This window comes from Triticum aestivum, chromosome 3B (genome assembly GCF_018294505.1).
Source record: "Triticum aestivum cultivar Chinese Spring chromosome 3B, IWGSC CS RefSeq v2.1, whole genome shotgun sequence".
NCBI lineage: Eukaryota > Viridiplantae > Streptophyta > Magnoliopsida > Poales > Poaceae > Triticum > Triticum aestivum.
In genome coordinates this window covers 829881731-829905632 of record NC_057801.1, presented here as the reverse complement: position 1 = coordinate 829905632, position 23902 = coordinate 829881731, and the positions used below count along the sequence as shown (strand labels likewise).

General features: G+C 41.4%; 1 long non-coding RNA gene across 1 annotated transcript; it reads right to left on the bottom strand.

Annotated features, from left to right (window-relative positions):
• Nucleotides 1-12095: 12095 nt before the first annotated feature.
• On the bottom strand, nucleotides 12096-23047 carry LOC123066911 (uncharacterized). The gene is made up of 3 exons (XR_006431472.1): nucleotides 23034-23047; nucleotides 19128-19129; nucleotides 12096-12233 (listed from the first exon to the last, which is right to left on the bottom strand). It is a non-coding gene; the product is annotated as an uncharacterized lncRNA (long non-coding RNA).
• Between the last annotated feature and the right edge of the window lie 855 nt (nucleotides 23048-23902).

Here is a 23902-nt window from a genome sequence, read left to right as displayed (position 1 = left end):
GAGCAACCGAAGTAACTAACAACAACACACGAGCAGCAGATTAGCAGTAGCACATCCAGCACAAGTAGCAGACTAGCAGTAGCACCAGTGTCCCACCAACAAGTAGCAGTAGCAACATACAGCAGTAGCCAACAGCCAAAAAATCATGGATTGCTGTTAACTAAAAATCATGGATTGCTTATAACTAAAAATCATGGGTTGTTGTTAACTAAAAATCATGGATTAATGTCAACTAAAAAAATCATGGATTGCTGTTGACCTAAACACTAGTCAAATACAGTAGGAAATATATTGCATCCAACTGTCATAGATGCAGTGCAAGTGTGTAACTATAGCTTTAGTGTTTAGCTCTTCGGTTCGTCCCTCCTCCAATACATGTACAACAAAAGGACTCAACATACAACGTACGAGTCCTTTTGTTGTACATGTATTGGAGGAGGGACGAACCGAAGAGTTCAACTCCAGTGTGCAATTACATTATTCAGAACAGCTGAAAAGAAGATTGTCATGTATCTCTTGCCAAAATCATTCAGCGCAACAAAAGGAAGCTAGCAGAATAACATAACATACAGAGACAGTAGTAGACAAAGAAACTATAATAGTTCGGTGCAGTGTGCGGAATAAATATGGTGAATAGGATGATAACTATAGAGCAGAAGCATTCCCTTTTGTCAGGCAAATGTTTCAAGATTTCAGAGATAAAGGCTGTGTTCGACAACCCTCCACTCCTCTACCACAGAGCGGAGCTGGCGGAGCATCATTTTAGCTGCTCCATAAATTACAACTGGATGCCGCTCCGCTCCAGAACGGAGTTGCGGAACCGGAGGGAGTCCGAACAGGCTCAAAATCCCTCAGAAGTCAAATTGATGTAGGAGATCATACTTGGGCACATCGGCAGTGCACCAATATAATTCAAAAGTCAACTAGCTCCTAGGCTATGTTGAGCATTCTTGATTTAGGCTATGGCAGACTGGTGGCATGGCTTGAGCATTATGTCATCTACAAATGTCAATTAGCCATAGGCAGGCACAAGGCCTTTTAAGTCATCTAAGGCACACTGGATACATCTTTTCAGAAAATAAAACAGATTGTAGCCAAGTGGTTTAGACCTTTTTAGTGCTAGCTGAACTTTGAGTAATGGCTTTTGAGTGGAGTCCACAACAAATGCTTTTGGATTGAAGCTCTTGCCTGCCTAAAATGAAAGACCCTTGGCCTTGGGTTACTGACCACACTAGCCATGTGGTTTAGACCATTTAATTCCCTTCATTGAAGAGGGAAACACATACCTATTATGCAAATGGTTCTGTTTATGGGTGCAGTTATATTTGATCATGATTAAAATATTATTGCATCTACAGGGCATTCTTAGCATAGAACTGATGGTTTGCTGACCAAAATTAGCAATTTTTTGAACCTAATTTGACCTAAATTAGAGAGGAATTTGACCTAAACCTAGCAATAGAGAGAAGAAGAGGGCATGGCTGGGAGGGAGGAGAGGAGGAAGAGAGGAGAAGAGAGGCAGAGGGAGGAGCGTTACCTGCCCACGATGAGGTGGTGGCCGGAGCGGAGACGACGGAGGGCGGATATGGTGAGCTTGGGGGAGGCGGGGATAGACTGCGGGGAGGTCGCGGGCCTCCTCTCCTGGTGGACGTGGGACCTCCTCTCCTGGTAGACGTGGGGCGGCGCCGAGGCTCCAAGTCTCCGGCGGCTCCGAGGGTTAGGGAGGGAGGCGAGGGAGGCGGCGCTCGCGGGGGAGGCGGCGCTCGAGGGAGAGCAAGGGGAGAGGGAGGCGGCGGGGGCGCGTGGGCGGCTGCGGCGGACGGAGGGGGCGGCGGCGCTCGAGGGGAAGGAAGGGGAGAGGGAGGCGGCGGGGGCGCGTGGGCGGCTGCGGCGGACGGAGGGGGCGGCGGTGTGTACGGTTGGGGAATCTGGCGAGGGAGGGAGTTTTGCAAAAAAAGAATAAAAAAAAACAACAGTAGTGGCGCACTATGTGGCCGGTGCGCCATTACTAGTTAGCACTAGTAATGGCGCACTTTGCCTTGATGCGCCATTAGTATCTTCGGAAAATAAGAAGAAGAAAATTTACTAGTGGCGCACCGTGTGCCTGGTGCGCCATTAGTGTCTTCCACACTAATGGCGCACCTGCATATGGTGCGCCACTGCTATATAGTAGTGGCGCACCACATGACAGGTGCGCCATTAATGACCATTCCATCTATAGCCCTTTTCATAGTAGTGAATTCTGGAAAAGTTTCATGAGTTTCAAAAAAGTTCATCGATTTTGTAGAAAAGTTCACAAATCTGGGAAACAGTTCATCAAATTTGAAAAAATGTTCATCGACTTGAAAAAAAGTTCATCCAATTTGGAAAAAGTTCATCGATTTTGAACAAAACTTCATCAATTTTTAAAAAGGTTCATCAATGTGAAAAATAGTTCATCGATTTTGAAAAAAAGTTCATCAGTTTTCAAAGAAAGTTCATCGATTCTCACAAAATATCATTGATTTTGAAAAAAAAATCATCAACTTTAAAAAAAGTTTATCATTTTGTTAAGTCATCTGATTTTGGAAGAAAAGTTCACGGATCATAAAATAATTCGCAGATTTTGAAAACAGTTCATGAGTTTGGAAAAAAGTTCATGGATTTTGGAATAAGGTCAAATTCTTTAAGAAAAAAAGGGTCAACGATTCTTAAAAAAAACATAAATTGTAAGGGCACAAAAAACATGAAGGCACAAGAGGTTCGTAGTCCAATTGGTTGTTCGCTGCTAACTCGACGGACAGATCCCCAGTTCTAACCCCCGCAATCACATCATTTTTTCGTTCGCTTCAGATTGAACAGGAAAAAAAAAGACGGGCCAGGACAGCACCGCGCAGGGGTGTGCGCCTGTTTGTGAGAATTGAAGAAATGGGCGCAACGGTGCCGTTTAGGGTTAGCCCATGGCACAACCCGGCTAATAATTGTGCCATTGCGGGCCGTGCCGTGGCAGGTCCGATTAGGGTTGGCCGGGCCGGGCCGACACGTTTCGCTAGCTCTGCGGTATCCTATTACGATTCATATTTTTCCCTTTTCTTTCTTGTTATCTGATTTTTTTTTCTTTTTATCCTTCAAGTTTGTTTTTCTTCTGATTTTTCTATTAAATAATTCTATTTTGAGAAACACCTGCAACTTTATTCATACTCATAAAAATTACAGGTACACTGATTTGAGCCTAAGATCCAATAAAATACAAAGTAACTCCTATTACTAAAAATTACAATGAAATCTCTTGTAAACACATTCTTCGCGATATCAATCTTCGCTCAAAAAAATACTCCAAGAACTTCGGTAAAGAGGCTGCAATTACTCCGGAACAAGGATGTTGTCACTCAATCACCCGCATGAACATTACCAATAATGGTTTCAAAGTGCCTTGAGTCGCCCATCTAAAAAGATGGGAAGCCTTGATCGAGAACGTATTATGTGTCGGGATGATCCCCTAGAAGTACATGCTGTCGAGTCACTATAGCTTCACCATGATGTCGATGAAAGATTTCACCTCCACAAAGAATAAACCAACGAAAGAAGCTTGTCACAGCAATATAAACTCATCAGATCCAATTAATTGGATATGTGAGGACAGAAAGCTCTCTAATCATGGCTCCAGTAAAAGAACAAGACCAAATTTATTCTCACGAAATTACGATGATCACTAGACATTAACGAAGAACTTAAAGTTCTTGAAGATCCGAGGCCCCCTATCTCTCACCGCCAAGATGGCAGCTGGAGGAGAGGGGACCTACATTTCTCAGATGATGGCGGCGACGGCTGCACAGAAACCCTCAGGAGGAGTTCTCGATCGTGATTCTTTTCATCTAGAGCCTTTTCTTTAACTTTTTCTTTGTTATGTTTTTTATACTACAAACATTGTTCTAATGAACAATTTTCAAATACACACCGAACATGTACAATGAACATTTTTCAAATATACACACGGGAAAAAAATTCAATAAACGATGAACATTATTTTAATATACGGTGATTTTTTTTTTAAAATACACACTCGGAACAAAAATTTCAAGTATGACAAACAGTTTTCTTATACATTGAACCTTTTTCAATGTACGCTGATTTCTTTTAAGTATAACACAAACTAACCATCTATTATATAATTAAGACAAGAGACAAACAAGCGATTACGTTCATCCACATAGATTAAATTATCTCGACCACTAATTTTAAGTATAAACGGCTGAGATTTAAAGATATGTACGTTACATACAATATGTTGTACATGCACTGTTTGGCACATAATAAACCTGTCACGTATAAGTGCCTAGGATGGAAACGTGCAATCACAATGATGTACAGAAGAAGGACACCTACGGTTTTGAAGCGATCATCACATCTTGCTAAGGAAAAAACAAAATCATGATTGTACGTGTGAATAAGTGGGACATGTACTCAAGCTCGATTCATACTCTAATGGGAGAAAAAACCACCGAAGCCAGCCAGCTACCATGGGCCAACAGACGACCTCTCAGCCCAGTTCCTCAGCACGTACAGAACGGACAAAAAAATTCCCTAAAAAGAGAAGCGGGCCCAAACAGAAAAAAAGAACAAGTGAAAAAAGTGAGGTAGTAAAAGAAATGGAATTTGATTACCAATAAACAACTAATGCATTTTTTATGTAAAATTCAAAACTAAAGAACATACTATCCTTTTGGGCGTAGAATAATGCAAAAAATAAAAAAATACGGATGAATAATACAACTGCAATATACCATATAGAATGGAATACAAAGAAAATGTTTATTTGGTTCCCACACAAACTTGATATGAATATTTTCTAAAATATATTAGGAAACACATTGGAAAATTGATTTATTATATCAAGTTGCGACCTAATTATAGAGGTTGAGATTTAAAGATAAATATAGACTATCATCTACAAAAAAAATGGACTATCCATGCGAAGTGGTAGTGTGAAGTCTATGTTCGCATATAGTTGTAAAAAAGTCTATGTTCGCATGTAAATGGAAGAACAGATTGATGACATCGGATTAAATACGGGTGCTCAATAGCGCGGGTCCTTCCCTAATAAAATAGGATCCACCGATTTCACCTACACCAACTGAGAATAAAGAGATGAAAGTTACTTCCTCCGTTCCTAAATATTTGTCTTTCTAGATATTTCAACAAGTGATTATGTACGGAGCAAATTGAGTGAATCTACACTTTAAAATATGTCTACATGCATTCGTATGTGGTAGTCCATTTGAAATGTCTAGAAAGACAAATATTTAGGAACAGAAGGAGTACATACATACAAGTCTATAGTCTGTGTCACATTTTTTTTCGATAAAGGGCTTTTCATTGAATTGAACTATCGAGTTGATACAACCGCATCAAAGATAACCCGGCCTCTGCATAACTAGATGCACACAGCCAAAGTACCAGATCCCAAAAAACAAAACAAAAAGGCGGAACGCCAGCAGTAGCGAAAAAAGGATAAAAGAGGCCTAAGGTGATGCCGGGCCTATCCGAAGGTCACACCGCCATCCATGGGGGTAGAAAATGTCCCTGGCCGAGCACTCCAACCGGGTAGAAGCCATCATAAATAAGTCTCTGTCCTCCGGCCTCTGCAGGATAGACCACATACGGAGCCATCGCGAGCATATATGAATTACCTGCATAGGAGATGAAACACTTTTATGATTAAAAACAATATCATTCCTGGTTAGCCACAACGCCCAACATAAGGCAGCCGCCCCCGCAAGAATGTGCTTAGAAAATTGTTTATCTATTCCCCTCAGCCAATTCCCGAACATATTCCGTACGCTGCATGGAGGGTATAGATTCGAAGCAATTTGGACTATTGCCCATACCGATCTAGCAAATTTGCAATCAAAAAATAGGTGTTTGATGGATTCAAAAAACACATTTTTTGCTGCCTTGCCAGTTTCGTCGAGCTAAATTATCCCTAATTAAGATAACTCCTTTGTTGAGAAACCAAAGGAAAATCTTCACTCTTAGAGGAATCTTAAGCTTCCACAATTTTCTATTATCAGATGGAACCTCGTTATGAACCAGTGCATCGTACATGGATTTAACCGAAAATCTTCCGTTCAGATGCAGGTTCCATTTAAAGATGTCCGATTCAGCCGACAATTGGACAGCTTCCAAACGAGTCAGCAGATCGTTCCATGCATTCAAACGAGGTCCAGAAATCGTTCTGCGAAAAGAAATATCCGGGTTTACTTGTCCCAATACCTGCTTGATCGTGACAAACTTATGTCTAACTATTCGATATAAGCTTGGGTATTGCACATTTAGAGGAGTAGTCCCTAGCCAGGTGTCTTCCCAGAATCGAATCTGGGAGCCATCCCTGACAGAGAAGGTGCCAAATTGGAAGAAGAATTCCTTAGCTTTCATAACCCCACTCCAAAAATGAGAGTCACCTAGTTTCCAGTAAACCTGGGAGATTGCTTTGGACCCAACGTATTTATTACGAATGATCTCCTGCCAAACACCATCCTCAGTGAGTAATCTGTATACCCATTTGCTGAGCAATGAAATGTTTTTGATCTCAAGATCCTGGATTCCGAGTCCCCCTTGACTTTTGGGCCGACATATAATATTCCACCTAGCCGAGCGATATTTCTTTTTTTCATTTTCACTCTGCCAAAAAAACCTTGATCTAAAATAATCAAGGCGTTGGAGAACACCTTTTGGCAGATGAAAAAAAGATAGCATATAAAGAACCATGTTGGTAAGTACCGAGTTGATAAGAACTAGTCGGCCCCCATAGGACAGGAGTTTGGCCTTCCAGCTCGCCAACCGTTTCTCCAATCTTTCTTCAACATGTTTCCATTCAGCGATTGTCAAACACCGATAATGAATAGGAATACCTAGATATCTAATCGGAAAATGGCCTAAATGGCATCCAAATATCTCCGCATAATCTTGTGAATTTTCTGCGGCTTCGCCAAAACAGAATAGTTCACTCTTATGAAAGTTTATCTTCAGGCCCGAGAGCTCCTCAAAAGCACATAATACCAATTTGAGGTTTCTGGCCTTTTTAAGGTCGTGATCCAAAAACAGAATTGTGTCGTCCGCGTACTGCAAAATTGAGAGGCCTCCTTCTACTAGATGAGGAATGACCCAGGTGATTTGTCCAGCTAGTTTGGCCCGCTTGATGAGAGTAACTAGCATATCAGCCACGATGTTGAAAAGGATAGGAGATGCGGGGTCGCCTTGACGAAGCCCCTTCCTAGTCTGGAAATAATTGCCTACGTCATCGTTGACCTTGATAGCCACACTACCTCCAGACACAAAACTCTCAACCCATCGGCATCAAGTGTCAGAAAACCCTTTCATGCGAAGAGTTTGGAGCAAAAAAGGCCACTTCACCTTATCATAAGCTTTCTCGAAGTCAATCTTAAAGATGACACCGTTCAACTTTTTATGGTGAAGCTCATGAACTGTTTCATGGAGAACAGCAACACCATCTAAGATGTTCCGTCCTTGCATGAAAGCCGTTTGAGAAGGTTTCACTACATGGTCTGCGACCCCATTCAGACAGTTGGTCGCGACCTTGGTGAAAATCTTAAAGCTCACGTTTAATAAGCAAATTGGTCTATACTGTTGAATCCGATTGGCATCCTTTGTCTTTGGTAAAAGAATAATTTCACAAAAATTTATTCTGGAGATGTCTAGTCTACGAGCATGCAGTTCATTAAACAATTGAACTAGATCAGACTTTAACATATCCCAAAAAAATTGATAAAACTCCGCCGGAAAACCATCCGGTCCCGGAGATTTGTTATGATCCATTTGGAAAACCGCAGTCCAAATTTCCTCCTCAGTGAATGCAGAGGTTAGGAATTCATTTTCCGCAGCCGAAACTTGCTGAATGTCATGACAAAGAGACTCATCCAACTCCAGCGTAGTTTCCGAGGACGGACCGAACAAGTCTTTATAGTATTTTGTAATAAAGTCCTTGAGCGGACCGTCCCCCTCAATGCGGCCCTCATCCTGATCCAGGGTGAAAATTCGTTTCTTTCTATGTCTACCATTGGCTAACATTTGGAAGTACTTCGTGTTATCATCCCCAAGTACCAACGAGTCAGTCTTGCACCATTGGTACCATTTGATCTCCTCTTCGCGTAAGAGGCGGGCTAGCTGCTCATTGAGATGACTTTTTTGTTCAATCTCGTCCGCAGGTAAAAGCCTCACCTCCGTGGTTTTATCTAAGGAGTCTATCATGACGGATAGTTGCAGCTTCTCTTTCTTATAAATCCCGGCGGTATGTTTAGCCCAGCCACGGAGGAATTGGCGCAACGCCCTAATGCGATTGTTCCAACGCTGAATCGGTGTATCGCCCCGTGTTGGGCGTAACCACACCTTTTTAACCAAATCCGGGAAGCCCTCTCTAGTGAGCCACCCCAGTTCAAATTTAAACTGATGGCGGCTCGACGTGGTAGCAGGTTGGCCAAAATCAGTGAGCAAAGGAGCATGGTCCGATAAGGCCTCAATTCTCTCCAAAGCTCTTACTGATGCTAATGGATATTTAAATTCCCAGTCTGTAGTGACTAGGACCCGATCGAGTTTTTCGAAAGTCGGGATAGATCTATTGTTGGCCCAGGTAAATTGACGCCCCAAGAGGGAGAGTTCCCGCAGATCAAGACTGTCAATGACCGCATTAAAAAGAAAGGGCCATCGAGTGTCGAACCTGTCATTGTTTTTATCCTGCCTATACCGCAGAATATTGAAGTCCCCCCCCAAGTAACATGGGGTGAGGATTTTCTCTGCAGGTGTTGACAAGTTCTTTTAGGAAGGCCGCTTTAAATTCATCTTGGGCGGCTCCATATACGGCAACCAGACTCCAAATGAAATTATCAGACTTATTTATCAGGTGGAATTTAATATGATACCCCCCCTTTGAAGTTGACAGAAGTTCCAAGTAAGTAGAGTGTATTCCTAAAAGGATACCTCCGGACCTCCCTGAAGGCGGCAGGATATGCCATTCGTAATCTTTGCCACATGAGAAATGGTCCAAATCACGCGATAGAAAGTCACGCTTACTGCACTCAGATATTGCCACGAAGTCGAGGGCATGATCTCTAACGCAATCGGAAATATGTTTGTACTTAGCCAAGTCCCCAAGACCTCTGCTATTCCAAAACATTCTTTTCATGGGGAAACTTTGTTACGTTTGGATACTTTGGTCTTCTTCTTAGGGCGCCCCTTTTTACTGCCAGAGTTAGACTTGTTCTTACGAACCGATGCAACGAGCTCATAAAGCATCGTATCACGCATGGTGTCTTCAAAGTCTACCTCTGTAGTATCATTAACCAGATGAGGGAGGAGTCTGCCTCCAGGGTTGGCATCGGACTCCTCATCCTCCTCATCTGAAACTAATGGGTCCGCCATGAGAAGCGTTTTAGGAGCAACCGTAAACCGGTCGACCTCCATTTGCTTAAGAGCTTTAACTGAGAAATCAACTACTGCATCATTTTTACCCAAAGATATACCAAGACTAGCAATATTTGAAGACATTTTGGCTTTATCAAAAGATAGAAATGATTTGCATGAAGACGTACCATCAAAGTCGAGATTCCGCGATGCCGTTCTACGCATGGCCCTCTGCATGGAATCCTCATCGGTGGCAGAGGCCCCATCAGCCCCCACGACGTGGCGGCCGCTACGTCTAGGCGTTGAAGACAGCTCCGAAGCAGCCCGCATCGCAGAGGTCCGGAAGGGAGGAGTAGACGGCTCCGGCAACACAGCGGTAATCGAAGAACAGAGCAGATCGCCCTCCAAAACAGGGGCAGCAAGAGCAGCCTCCTCGTCCCCCGGTGGTGACGCTTGAGACAGCGCCGGCCCCGGCGATGCAGAGGGGGACCGTGAAGGCTGCAGCTCACTCTCCGAGGCAGCGATCGGAGGAGCAGCCTGCTCAACCTACGACGGCGGTACTGAAGACATCGCCCAAAGCGTCGCCAACGCCGACTCATGATCTGCACGCACCGCCGGTGAAAAGATGACACCCCGACGACCTGAAGAGCAGGAAGAAGCTGATGTCGGTGTCGTGAGGTGCTCGATAGCATCGTCCGCCGGTGATCCCAGCGCCAAGGGCGTCGCTGGCCCATCCTCCCGTGTCCGAATAGCTGCCATGGGCATAGCCTCCAGTTGAGGGGGTGGTGGCGGTGCAAAGCCAGCAGGCGGGGAAGGGATGCGGGACGGCTCAAGCTCCGAAGCCGCCATATGCCATGACCAACAAACACAAATCGTGATGTAGTACCACAATTTTGCGTTTTGGCCAAGGACACTAACTACCCGTTTCCATGAAGGATACTACGAAAATCTAGGGCACTAGCTATCACTTGACATATACTCTCTCTGTAAATAAATATAATATATTTTACATATTCCAATATTGGCGATATACATATTGAAATGATGAATAAATATACTAAAATTTGTCTATATACGTCCAAGTCAGAAAAAGTTAGATCCTTTTATATTTGTTTACTGAGAGAGTACTAACACAATGAGTGTAATATATCTACGTTTGCTTGCATCTAACACAAATAAATAAAGGTATGAGAGAGAAAACTATAACAAACAGTTTGAATATGACTTTAATACAAAAATGAATAATGATATTAATAGTTCAATTATGATCCAAAAAATAGAAGTCACCGCAAAATATGGAAACAAGCAATAAGAACAATCTATAATTTTAATAAAATTATTAATCAGATTTCGATTTGATAAATGTATATATATGTGAAAGGCAAACAATATGAATACAAGCAAAACCAACAACCTATCTATTAGTATTATGTATCTATGTATTATAATATTATTAAAACCAAAGGAGATCCAATCAATGACACTAGCGAATCATTATATATTTGTCACACTTGCTTTTCCAAACTAAAAAATATAAGGAGGACTACCCCGGCCTCTGCATGGAGCCATGCACATAGCCACACTTACATTTTAAATTGGGCACTATTATCATTTTTCTAGGATAGCTATGCGGGCACCGAGAAAGATACATGCAAAGGAATTTGACAAGACCATGGACGGCAGACATGCTGCAATTGGAGAAGTTTTTTCGTGCATGCACAACCCAGCGTAGTTTCTAAGCTTTCACTTTAAAACGTGGGTTCAACATGGCAAGCACAACACGTGAATAACATGTAGGCACACGCACACCTCAAAAGCGGCTCAATGCTGCCCTGATGGGGCATGGGCCAACGGCTTCAGCTGTCAAACACTTCTATGAGTGTATATTCATATTTTCAAATGAGATTGAGTTTACCTATGGTTTTTCTACAATGTGATAGAATGCCAAAACTAATATTCCGATGAATCAAATCAGATAACAAGTTGTGGGAAAGTTAGTGTTAGACAAAAACACCAAACATACCATTCTAAATCTAGCCGCGCTAATGCGCGGGTCACAACGGTAGTTTTTAAAATGCAAGCTGAACATTTTCTAAAAACTAAATAAAGAAAAAAGAAGAGAAAAAAAGAAAATATCAGTCACAATAGCGGAAAACCAGAATTAAAAAGTAAAAAAAAATACAAATGGTGAAGGAAAAAAGAAAAAGAACAAAGTAAAGCATATACTAAAAAACCGATAGAAAACCACCTGGGAAGGAAACAAATTTTCATCCCTGGAAAGTTCCAGTAAAAAGGTCGGCCATTTTCCCTCAATTAGGTTGCGCGTCCTAGTTGACCATGAAGCTTTTTTTTTTGCGCTAAAAGTTGACCATGAAGCTAACCGTGGCAGAGTGGTTAATGATGCTACCTACCACAAAGGTGACCTGCGTTATTGACTATTTCGTATACAACACCGACGGCGCTTCGCTACCTCTTGGACCGGACTCGTCGACGGGAGTTGCGGAACACGTTATCAATACAAACTCTCCGTTAATCCTGCATCAAGCAAGATTGCGTCGATCCTGCAGAGGTATTAAATCCAAGCCATCTCTTGATGATTCAAATTTTGTGATTAGTTTATTTTTAAGATCAAGTTTTACTTTCAGTGTGGATTTTTCTCACGAGATTGCGGTGGACTTGATGGCATTCAGATTGAATGACTCTATGAAATTACGTCGATACTTCCACATATTATGGGTAACGTAGGAGACATCCCTATTTTCCCTCGGGGGTCTTAATTACCACTGCTTAGCTTTCAATTTGCCTCTGACCATCAAATTAAATGTGAATAACCTGTCCTCCTCTCTTTGAAACAAGGGGCAATTCCGGTTCTGTGCGTGCTTCAAACAATTTTGTCTTCTCCATATTACAATATCTCTAGAGCCAATAATTTTCTATGAGAAACTACTGAACTCAATCACTTGCTGCCGTTACTCAACAGTTTTCTGTTGAGGCCTATCCCGTAGAGGTAGTCAAATTGGATCAGTGATCGATTTCTAGGTTTCGTCGTAAACCTAATTGGTTACTTCCAATTACGTAAATCAATAGTTCAAACCGCACTCAAAGGTAGGGCATTTCCCATTGATATGGGAACTTTTGTACCAGAAACAATAGTATCTCCAATTATAGCCCCTCTAGGATGTAAAATATATCTCTTCTCACCATCCCCATAGTGTATGAGACAAATGTATGCATTTCGATTAGGGTCGTATTCAATGCCAATCAATCTTGCATCATAAGAAAACTGTTGACTACACCCTAGGGACACGGTGGTTACACGTTCTCTAGATGAGCACAACAGCGCCACGATGTACACCGCCAAGATTCATAGGTTTACCCAAGGCATAGCAGGGAAGCCACAATTCATCGTATTTGAAATAAATCGTTGGCAGCAAGTTGGTACGCTAGTAGGGCCAGGGCCGGTCCTGAGAATTTAGGGGCCCAGGGTGAAACAATAATCCGGGGCCCTTCAGGGCCCTTAGTATAAATGTTTAAGTAGTAATTAACATATGTAGACATAAATTTGTATCAAAGAAAAACAGTCAAGTTCATCCAAAATCAGTGTGCATATTGAATAACATATTACATAATACCTTCAAAATTCCTTTATGTTCCGAGATAGAAAATCGCTAATGATAGTATCAATATCAATTTCATCAACCAATTCTTTCTGGATACTTTCTGACTAAGTCTGACATGATGTGCTGAAATTAAAAGGAACCATCAGCTTTTAAAATTAGCGCAAAGCTATGTTAGATAGAAGACCAATTCCACAAAGTCTAGGGCATAGTATAGTACGTTCTCTCTAATTTAGTGTGGCTATAATTTTATTCTTTGCGCTGTGCGCAATAATTCGAGGGCGAGCATCGACAATGCGAGTATGCGACAATTCCCTTCCCTGTTCGATCAATCGAGATTCGAGAATTTAGGATTAGAAAAAAACATGAAGAATAGCAAAACAGTACATGCAGAGGCATAGGGCGTCGGGTGCTACTGTGCAAGGAGACATGCTCGTACCTGTCGTAGTCGCGTAGCGCCGCGTGCCCGCGTCGCCGCCGTTCGTCAGGACAACAAGACCAGGAGAGTAGAACCACGGGTCGAGCCGTCGAAGACGATGAACACTCGAACATGTAAATGAAAAGAAGGAAGGGACGGAAGTCAAGGAATCAGAATCAAGGCCTGGGTCTGATCGATCGCGTGATCCGAACAAACAGGGAAACGAGCGATTTGGTTCCACGTTCGTCTCTACCTACATGCAAACATGGGCCAGACCTTTTTCCATTTTACTTCTACTAGTCAATTGTACATGCTTTGCACGTCATTACTTAATCATGGTCCCAAAGAAAAGGAAGCTCAAGGTCATAGGGCGTACACAACATTTTGCATTTGTCAATATTGGCCATACAAACATCACAAACAAATGTACATTACATAAAAAACATAATCTAAGAATGACTGCTATCTTAAAAAGAGAAAACTGTGTTTTGATTTCTCTAGTTTACCGAAAGCCTACATCTAATCTCTCAAGAATTTTTTGGCGACATTTAGTCCCCCGAGTATCAAAACCGAATAACTTCCGTCCAAAAACCAGGGAAAATCGGCCACATGTCACTTGTTTTCTCCCTAAGCTCCAGATCCACCTGTCCAGCACCCTGCGTCTGTCGAGCGGCTGCCGCCCAAGCAACTTTTGACCTTCGCCCAAAATATCTTGAGGGGCCAAAAATAGGCTTCCTGTAAATTTGAAGGACAAAAAACATATTTTTCTTCTTAAAAAAGTCACTAATTACATAGGTAAAACCACGAAAATAAATGGTTTGAGTATGCAAAGCAGTTATTAAAATTTGCGTGTTCTCGGTCATTTTTATGAAAACAATTATTCTTTATTATTGTAGTATCTATATTGATGGTACATATTTTGTGTTTTACCTTTTCAGGAAATCTGCAACATGTTAAGTTGACCCTCATGTCAGGCTCATATGGTCGGTGACACAAACTTTGTGTGGATGACATTTCATAGAATAGAAAAATATAGTTCTAGAAATTCTCACAAGAATTCAAATTAACACATATAAATTAATTTTGACTCCAAACACGAAAGAGGTGATCAAGCATTTAGGGGGGTTATCAAGTTAAAGCTTCAGTCATTTTACGTTGAACATATTTATTCATTGTTTGGATTTTGTTAGCTGAGAAAACTATCAATTCATACTACATGCATAGTTTTGAATATAATGAATTGTACATATATTTTTACATGAAAATGTGCATGTACTGTGGAAAGTACAAATGTAAAACCACGTTGATCGATGGCCCAGCAGAACGACCTTTTTTTCTGTTGTACCCTGGACACATGAAGTTGAGGGCTATCTAGTTTTTCTCGTGGTTTGTATACAAAAGAATCTTGTGAAAATTACTGGAAGCAGGTGTGGACGCAAGACACGTGAGTGCACCTCAGATGGGTCCCGCATGTCAAACACTCAGCCCACTAAAGTTTGGGTTCACTTTCCATTAAAAACACTGCAGGGACCATGCGTGCAGCATATGTGAGCCATCCGTGCACGCGTGAGGGGCAAATTTGACAAATTTGATCTATAGACGGAATCAAATCATAGAATGAACTATCCGTGAAACTATTTCACGCGGCTGACCTTTTTGTGTGACGCCCGCCACGAAGGCGCCACACTATACTGTGCAACGCCTCACAGATAGGCGCTACAGGCCAGCGTCGCACACGTGTGATCAGAAAATTACTAAGTCGTGTGCAGCGCCTGAGAGCTAGGCGCCACACTACACAGTGTAGCGCCTAGCTCCTAGGCGTTGCACTAGTGCAGCGCCTAGCTCTCAGACGTTGCACTAGTGCAGCGCCTGAGAGCTAGGCGCCACAGGTCAGCCGCGTGAAATAGTTTTACGGACAGTTCATTCTGTGATTTAATTGCGTCTATAGGTCAAATTTGTCAAATTTGCCCGCGTGAGGCAGAACGCGGCAGGGCCGACCGCGAATCCTGGACATTTCAGCCGTACAATTTCCAAATCCAATGGTTGGTATGGCACCAAGTTAAGAGGTCAGCACAGAGCAGTGTGAGCCGTCCGATTGAGAAAATCCAACAGCTATAATTAGGAGTTATTCGTATACTATAGAATAGTATAGACGTACGCAAGGCTGGGTTTCAAAAAAATCGTTCTAAACATGGACCCTAATACTACGTATACATACCTGGGAGGGCCCCCTTGACTTTTGGGGGCTTGGGGCGGCCGCCAGTTCGCCCTGCCCCAGGGCCGACCCTGAGTAGGGCTGGGCCCATATGTTGCTGCCATGTGCAACAAGCCGCCATTTAGTCGTAATGAGTGATAAAGGGTTTTCCAACATCTTAAGCCTTCTCATAAAATTTCTTAACTCCCACAAACAGAAGCTGATAATCAGGTCGGGTCTGATCAAGTCTACCTCACATAGAGCCAATATCGGGTCGATTGCCCGCCCATGACCCTACTCATGGGCCTTACATCGGTCCTGTGCCCGTACTCACCAGGTAACTCGACCCAATCGGGCACCCATCGGGCGCAAGTTTCCAACGGTCACAACGACCCAAATTATATGTACAAGATCCCGTTTGGTTTCAAAGGCAGGCAACCAGTACTAGGGACGATCAACATAAGCCCTATGGAAGAGCGCCAATGGTAGTTTAACTATTTCGAGTTCCATAATTAGTACACAATAAAGTAATGAGAATCTATTCCATGTTTAGTACTATGCTTAATTATGTTTAGCAATGTGTTGAACATGGAATTTTGTCATGGAGTTTGCATTTAATTATGTTTAATAAAATTCAAATGGTGTTTGAAATGAAGTTAAAATTCTTTTTTATGCAGGCTACATACCAAACAAAGAAAAACTGGAAGCATTTGTGGTGAGTGAGCTGAATAATGCTGATTCAATACAAAGTGCAAAGTATGCAAAAACTGTTAGCTGATTGTTGCTCTAATAAGTATTTCACATGCAAGACCTAATAGGCAAATAATGCAACAATTTCAGGAAACGCCACTCATAGATATTATTTATATTGTATATTTTTAATTTAGTTTATAGATAATTTTCCCTTTTATTTATTTGCACACAAGGAAGTTAAGAGCGAATTCCAGAAAACCCATTTAATGTTGTAGCTCTATGCCATGATATTTAAGGAAACTAAAATAGACACAAACACTAACATATATTTGTAACTCATCAAAGTGGCAAGAATTAATGCATGAATACTTTGAGTTTTGTTCTTCTCCATTTTTGGCTCTAATTAATGAAATATTTATTAAATAAAAAATAGGCAATGTCTCAAAAATAAAACAAAAAATACATACTTCTTGTACTGTATATTTCAAATTTAGTGAAATTACATTTTCCATTGTCGAAGTTAAAATTATATAATAAAATTGGATCTTAATATATTATTTATATCATTGTTTAGTTGTTAAGTGTATTATAAAACTATAAAGGTTATGATTGTATATTGAAATGATACATTTTAATTATAAACAAGTATAAAATTTTAGTCTAAATAAAAATCGCATGAGTCTCTGCTTCTATAAAAGGGAAAGATGAAAGTCTTATACATATTGAAATCCGCCCCATCCAGTTGCATCGGGATCCGCACTCACTATATTAGGTGTTTTGTATTCACAACTTGAATCTGCACTCACTCTATTAGGTGTTTCGTATTCACATTTTAGTTATCGTGTATTCTTTTTTCAATGTTGAGTATATCAGAACTACAGTTCACACGGGCCTGTCCTTGGAGAGGAAAGTTTCTGTCCATATGAAAAAGACCCGGTTCCTATTGAATGCTCCCTGCGCACATCCTCCCACCTACCATGTTTCTTTTCTGCACATTAGGGATCGGACTTTCTCCCCCTCACTCCTGTTCTTCTCATCTATCACTTCAAGCTTTGTCTCGGTCGACCTCGAAGAATAAGCTCCTCTCGCACTTATGGTGTGCCCCTACTGCAACAATGACACGATCCAATGGGTCGATCTTGTATACTCCTCACAACCCTGTGAAGCACTGCTATAAGTGCTAGTATCAATGGTTATGTCTAGTTAATTTTACTCTTCATTCCCTTCGGATCACATGTATTGAAGACACTATTTTTTTCCTGTATATTCTAGATTGGAAAGTGCAAATTTTGGAAACGGGAGGAGAAACATATTAACATTTTTATGGCGAAGTCACCAAAGTTGTTCATCCCTCCGCCTCGCAAGGATCAGCGGCGAAGTTCCATAACCCCGAGGTTCTACGTGTGAAAACAGGCCCATCTATGTAGCATTTACTTTGGATAATACCAATTAGCTTGGCCATATCAAAACTAAGTCTGAATCGTTGGTTGTAGGGGATCGGCCAATATAACCCCAAATCAAGTACTTTTCTCCTTCAAATTCTCCGCCTTTCCAACTTTATACCTTCCCCACAAAAAAAACTTCTCAATCGTGTATGCCTCATCACGACCATGCACAACCGTTGTGAGTCGCAACCTAGTCCCATCGTCCGCCTCCCACGCTCGGTCACTGTATGGCAGCGGTCGCTACCCCTATAGGCACTAGTAAATTGTAGGTGCTTTGCACGTTATTTAAATATATATAAAAGCATGGGAAAATAAATTTGAATATGTATTATCTTTCCTAGAATCCTATCAGACAAGATCCAACTTGGTTCTTAGCTTCATAGAATCCAGATTGTTCTAGACTCTTTTTATTAGAGTATCAGATAAGCATGCGAATAGATGCTTCTAGAACACATGAGATGGTTGAGTTGGAGGTTCAATTAGAAGGCGACATGGTAGAATCCTATGAGTTGAAAACTATATCCAACGGATGATAATGCTCGGATTTGCCTTCTCTTGACCGTTGGATGGGCATATCCAACGACCAATATTTAAAACTATTGGCACACTATATAGTGGTATAGATATTGATATAGATATAGATATAGCCCAAACCTGGCCAAATGGACCGGGCCAACCAGACCAGCCCACAGCACGCCGGCATGGCCCGCCATGGGCCATGCACAAAACAGGCTAAACAGGCCGTGCCCGGCACACGTACAACTTGGGTTGTGCCTGGGCTTGGAGGCTGGGCATGCGGGCCGGCACAACGCGACCCATTAATTTATTTAAAGAAAATAAAATTTATTATATATGTTCTAAAATACAACCCAATAGACCTAAAAAATAGCCGAACAGGCTGAAAAATATGCAGCCCAGCATGCTAAACATGCCACGGGCTAGTTCATTTATTAGCCGGGCCGTGCTTGGGCTGGAGGACACAACTGCACACTTTGACTTTTGTTCTCCTCCATTTGGCTCTAATTTATTAAATCAATGTCTCAAAAATAAAACAACAAGTTCATAGGCCTTGGACTATATATTTCAAATTTGTGAAATTACGTTTTCCATTGTCAAAGTTAAAATTATATAATAAAAATCTTAATATATTAGTTGTATCATTGTTTAGTTGTTAAGTATAGTATAGAATTATAAAGCTTACAATTATATATCAAAATGATTCATTTTAATTATAAACAAGTAGAAAATTTTAGTCTAAATATAAATCTCATGAGTCTGTGCTTCTAAAAACAGGAAAGATGAAAGTCTCATACATATTTGTAAGACACTGTAAATACGAAAAAAAACTTCTGGAGCTCGAGCACCACTACACCAGTGTGCTATTTATCCGGGCCACACCTTAGCATTGAGATGTGCTTCTTAGACCATATTCTTTGATGTATTCCCATCCATAGTTTTTATTCCTTTTTAGTCCAATCGTAGTGGCGAGTAACTTAGACTAGTAACATGCATACGATTACTAGTCTATATTATTACCTTCTTAATAGGTAGTGTCATAGGTGTGATAACATAGAGAGCTCCATTTATTATTTTGTAGAGTCATTTTACACTGAAAACCGCTATGTGATGGTAACATATTATGTTACTCTATTTGCATATCTCCAAATTAATTACTTGTCACATTATGTTCTTTTGCCTATGTGGCATGCATGTTACTACATATGTTACTCACTATGACCAGCCTTAGTGAGTTACACGGCTTGTCAGTGCATTTATTATCCATAGGCTCCTCCGACAGGCTCCTACACACACGTGGTGATTAAATGCTGACATACATAACTTCTTCCCATTTTTGGAGTTTATTTAGGACTAAGCCAATGATTTGATTTTCGGAGTTTAGGACTAAGCCAATGATTTGGAAATCCCGCACGCGACAACACTAGTTGGTGTTAAGATACGAAGTATTTGTATAGACAAACTAGTATTGCAAATAACAAACAGAACTCTCTTACTTAGAATGCTTGAATATTTACAATCAATGCCTCATGTCCAATTTCCCTAATGTAACAATAGTCAGCAGAAGAAATGCCTTGCTAAATAAGTAAACCAACGGGCTGTGATTTTTCTAGAACGTACTGATACAGTTCTACTATAGTAATCTTCACAGTTTTGCCCATTATTTTCAACATCAAGAAGCAGAAAAGAAAACACTTATAATTTAGATATTTTCCAGATGGATCATTTCAACACTTACCGTCAGATTTTTCACTGTGCTCACATGAAGAAAAAAACACAATTTGGATGGTTTTTTTCCTTGCAAACGTAATATAAAGATTGGCCTTACAATCCTCTACCATTCATATTTTACTGAATTTTGGCTCATGAACGATCTTGTTGCATGAACAGATAAACATATGTGCATGCACTGGGAATTATGATCCAACAAATTAGTTACTTATTGGATGAGGAAAATCAAGAGAAAAATCCAAACCCTCACATACATGCAAACTAAGAAATAGTTTTTGCTCAGGTGAACAAGAACATCCCCTATTACATGTAAGATTGTTGGGAAGCGTTAAACCCTTTGCTCGGGCCACACTTATATTTATATGGGCAATGCCGTGGCTTACAAGAAGAAAACGATCGATAGATCGATCGATAAAGAGAGTTGGAACATAAGAAGAGATAGAGAGGAGATACAAGTTTAAACAGGAGAAGTTCTCTCTCTATACAACTCTAACTCTATACAAATATTCCAACACTCCCCCTCAATCTAAACCTATGCAATTCCAAGGTTGAGATTGAACTTAAACTCATCAAGCCTCCTCATAGTGAGAGGTTTTGTAAAGCCATCAGCTAGTTGATCACCAGTGGGTATAAACTTTATGTCAAGCAGTTTGTGAGCTACTCTTTCTCTAACGAAGTGGAAATCAACCTCAATATGTTTGGTGTGTGCATGAAAAACATGATTAGCTGAAAGATAGCTTGCACCAATATTATCACACCATAATCTTGCAGCTTGTGGAGTCTTAATTCCAAGGTCATAAAGCAAAGTTTGAATCCACATGACTTCAGCTGTGGCATTTGCTAGAGCCTTATACTCCGCTTCAGTACTTGACCTTGAAACTGTAGGTTGTTTCCTTGCACTCCATGATATAAGATTTGTTCCCAAAAAACAGCAAATCCACCTGTAGACCTCCTATCATCAGGACATCCTGCCCAATCTGCATCTGAGTAAGCAGTCACAAGCATAGACGAAGACTTGACAATTCTCAGTCCAAGTCCTTCTGAGAACTTCAGATACCTTACAATTCTTTTAACTGTAGTCCAATGAGTGGTAGTAGGTGAATGCAAATATTAACACACTTTGTTTACAGAGTAAGAAATATCAGGACGTGTAAGAGTCAAATATTGTAACGCACCCACAACACTTCTATAGTTTGTTGCATCCTCATGTCCAAGTGCTTCTCCACTATCAACTGTGAGTTTCTCTGAAGTTGAGATTGGTGTACTTACAGGTTTGCAGTTTTCCAGCCCTACTCTCCTGAGTATGTCATGGGCATATTTCTCCTGTGAAAGAAGTATACCATCTTTTATCTGTTTGACCTCTATGCCAAGGAAATAATGAAGATCTCCTAGATCCTTAAGAGCAAACTCCATCTTTAAGTCCTTAAGCAAACAAGTGGTAGCATCTGAACTTGAACTAGCAACAATAATGTCATCGACATATACTAAAACATAGATAATGACATTTCCTTTCTGATAGAAAAACAATGAGGTATCTGCCTTAGATGGTGTAAACCCAAGTTGTTGTAACTGAGTGCTCAACCTTGAGTACCAGGCTCTTGGGGCCTGTTTCAAACCATATAAAGCCTTATCTAACTTGCAAACAAAATGAGGTGAGCTTTTGTTCTCATAACCTGGTGGTTGCCGCATAAAAACCTCTTCTTCCAGAACACCATGGAGAAACGCGTTCTGAAAATCTAGCTGCCTTAAACTCCAACCCTTGGAAACTGCAACAGATAGCACAAGTCGAATAGTAGCTGCTTTGACAACAGGACTAAAAGTATCATCATAGTCAATACCAAATCTCTGCTTGAAACCTTTTGCAACTAACCTCTCCTTATATATGTCTATGCTTCCATCAGATTTTCTCTTGATCTTGTATACCCACTTGCAATCTATGACATTTGTGCCCTTTGTTGGTGGTACTAGCCGCCAAGTTTTATTTTTCATAAGTGCTTCATATTCAACATCCATGGCCTTTTTCCATTCTTTACTAGCAAGTGCATCATGCAAACACTACTAGAAAAACCCCTACTAATGGCGCACCTAGTATGGCTATTAGTGGCGCATCTGTGGTGCGCCATTAATAGCACGCCATTAGTAATTTTTACTAATGGCGCACCACCTGGTGCGCCATTAGTATCTGGTATACTAATGGCGCACCTCGGGTGCGCCATTAGTATAGGCCAGGGTGCGCCATTAGTATGCCTCCCAGGGGCCATGTATACCCAGGTGCTTTGGCATACTAATGGCGCACCACCTCTTGATGCGCCATTAGTAACCGCGGCATACTAATGGTGCACTACCCAGTGATGCGCCATTAGTATGCACTGTCATACTAATGACGCACTGTCTTGTGATGCGCCATTAGTATGAATATTAGGTTTTTTTTATCTTTTTATTTTCTGTTTTTTGCACAGGTTACAAAATGTATAGTTTGACAAAATATAGACAGCACACATCAACAACAGATTCATCGAATACAATAGAAGATTAGTCTTTGAATACAATTCATCATATTAGTCTCCGAATACAATTCATCATATTAGTCTCCGAATTAAAAAGACCGAACAAAGATAGAACATTATATTACAAGTCTCGAGACCGCGAGTAGCGAGTTTGTCTTCACATTACAAGTCAATATCGATCATCTAAACTACCATCACATAGAAGAGAGCTGCGGTCATCACGATGAGCATCATCACGATGAAACTCGTCCTCATCCGGTTCCTCCAACGCTCCCTCCCCTCGCCCGCTAGATAGCGGGCGTATCTAGATTCGGCCTCGGCCCTAGTGGTGTACCCTTTGTAACTGTTACCGCTGAATCGGTGAACCTGTCTCCGACACTCCTCCCAGTCATCGTAGACTCCGGGAACCTTACCCTTGTACACGACATACGTCGGCATCGCTATGCACTAGCCAAACGAAACGTTAGTACCAATTCACAGACAATACATAAGCAATATATAATTATGCAATAGAACGATCGGAAGAGAAAAGCAAGACATTAATAGCATCAATTACATCTAAGTTGAACGACTCTCGAAACCAAAGGGACATACTACAAGTTCATTAAAGTTTAATTACAACATGAGCCAATCGATGTTTCAGAACTAGACAACTCGACTCAAGGGACCGGAGCGTGGATGAAGCCGCTGTCTATCGTGGGAGTCATGAAAGAACGGGCGTTGTCATCCTGCATTTGTAGCATTGTGTCGATGTCACTGTTGGATGGTTGATTTCTGAGGTAGAACTGCCCCGAGGTACGAAGGACATCTTGATGGATGATTTCCGCAAACTCCGACTGGATGCGAAAGAATTCTTGTCAGAGGTCCGCGTCCTGGATTGCCGACACGCTCGCGGCCCAATCTTTGAGTTTACTCGGTAGCAGAAGTTGATGATGGTCCCGTACGATCGCCCGCATGTGATGGATGGCGTAGTAGGCACCCTTCTGACCGCCAGGCGGCTGCTTGACGCAGCAGAACGTCGTATTGTGGGAGAACACGTGCTTGCCGTACTTACGAATAGGCCTGGTGAAGGTGCCTCCAGATTGGGCGTAGCCGGGGAGAACATCATCAAGAACCTTCTTGACATTTGTGTAGTCTATGTTCGACTGACGGTCCGGGTCGAAATACGTGGCCATGGAATATTTGGGGCTTAGGAGGATGAGCGTGCAACGTGTGTCACTGCAGAAAACACGGAATGTTAAAAGAAAAACGATCGAAATGTAAGAATTCATATGTTACGGGCCGGTTGAGGGGAGGACTTACTCGGGAAAGTAAGGCACGAGGAAGTTATCCTTATCTTGGTTTGCCAGAATGACGCCTTCGAGGTAAGAACTCGCGACTTGCCG